Raw genomic sequence first — 2,123 nt, 5'->3', positions numbered from 1 at the left:
ATCAGCATAATCCCCGCGGGATAGGGATAAACGAATTCTTCGCAGATGAAGTCGCGGGCAACAGCTAGGTAGTGCATAATTATATTTTTACTTTTTAGTTGTCTTTTTTTGTTCTAAAGAACACACTTCAGAGGTTTTTGTAGTCGGTTCCATTTTTTGTTAAAAAAGTTTTTTTAGAATTTATATGCGAAACTTGAAACATTTTTTTTATACCGGGTGTGGCCTGTAATATGAGAAAATAATTACAACTTAGATCATACTCGTCAAACTGAACAACATTAGTTCAGCGATTTTAAAAAATAGTTAGTTTTTTAATTTTTATTACACTTTTAAGTTTATTCGAAGAAGCAATTGATGTTTGTAGCGTGACAGGCGACGTCAGCTGTGTTCAAGGATGGCGTACATTGTTAGCATTCTTAGATGAATGATTGGTCTCGCGCGGTCGCTCGGCGTACTATTTGTTGCCGCATTTGACAAGTACGCCGGCGGTATCTAGTCGAGCGAGCGCGCGAGACCAATCATTCATCTAAGGTTAGCAGTATTTAATTTGTATGAAAAAAGGAAAATTCAGACTCTATTATTTTATCCGGCTTCAAAAAAAAAGGAAGAGGTTCTAAGGTTCTATGTTCCAATGTTTGTATTTTTTTCATGTATGTTCGCCGATTACTCAGTCAATTGTAGACCGATTTTCAAAAATCTTTTTTTATTCAAAATCCTTGAAAATATTTTACTAGCACTAGATTAGCTCGAAGTCGGTGACTGAGCACGACCTAGCAGGATGGATTGAAACCCATAGTATGTATGTAGGTGAGGTAGACGACTATTGTTCCATTCCTGCTGGCTCGTGCTGAGGCACCGACTTCGAGCTAGTAGGTATCTAGTGATTATGTACATGTAGGTTATTTTTAGGCCATTTGTGTTCGAAATACCGAGAAACGTGTGTACAATTTGACCTTTAATTCAAACCTTAAATTAAACGGAGTATAGGTGATAATATTTTTTTTGTAATATAATGATTTTAAGTATTTTAAGGTAAGTTGGCCAACAAATGCATTTAATTCTTGTAATCTAGATGCAACTCGAGTGCAACGCCTGACACTCACGCTAAAATTAAAAAGTTTTTCGTTTTCCCATTAAAGCCGATTAGCTATTTTACTTAGGTATTACAAGAAAAAAAATTTTTACTTATTTCAAACATTTTTACTCAAATGTTAACTTTTTACCCGCTCACCGAAGGAGGGTACGTTTTCAAGCGTAAACAAAATGTTTATGCGTAACTACAGTATGTATAATTTTTAAACAATTACTTTTATTTTAGTTTACTTACCTGTAAATTTATATTAATTTTAACTAAGTGCAACGTGTTAAATAAAAAAAACTTAGTTGTGACTCAATCCATGGAATTTTCAGTAATACTTTTTAAATATTGAATATCCTTAAATATATAATTTTTGTACCTTATAGTGTCAGCCCGTAGATATTTATTTACACTATCGATAGAGAGGAAAGCTACTACATTTTTTTTGATTATTCGAAAAAAAAACCGGCCAAGAGCTTGTCGCACACAAACATATTAATACATTCACTCTTAAGTACTTCTTTAATTTCTTAGTATTTTTCCCAAGATACATTTTGTAACCAGTAACTTAATAGACCACAAAATAATTATTTTTCCCAATAATTCGGGTAACAGTGAGCAGCTGGCAACACAATTCGTTCACGCACATAGCATCCTGGCAAATGTCTTAACACCGTTCTTACGCCCACACTACAATATGAGTTGCCGCATTCTGAACGTTTTGTTTTTAGTTCCGCGGTATCTAGTCGATTGCGAGCGCGCGAGACCAATCATTCATCTTAAGTTAGCAGTATTTAAATTTGCTATGAAAAAAGAAAATTCAGACTCTTTATTTTATCCGGCTTCAAAAAAAAGGAAGAGGTTCTAAGGTTCTATGTTCCAATGTTTGTATTTTTTTATGTATGTTCGCGATTACTCAGTCAATTGTAGACCGATTTATCAAAATCTTTTTTTATTCAAAATCCTTGAAAATATTTTACTAGCACTAGATTAGCTTCGAAGTCGGTGACTGAGCACGACCTCAGCAGGATGGATTGAAACCCAT

Source organism: Choristoneura fumiferana, chromosome 8 (assembly GCF_025370935.1).
Source record: "Choristoneura fumiferana chromosome 8, NRCan_CFum_1, whole genome shotgun sequence".
NCBI lineage: Eukaryota > Metazoa > Arthropoda > Insecta > Lepidoptera > Tortricidae > Choristoneura > Choristoneura fumiferana.
The sequence above is the reverse complement of the archived record's forward strand: the minus strand, read 5'-3'. Positions refer to the sequence as shown.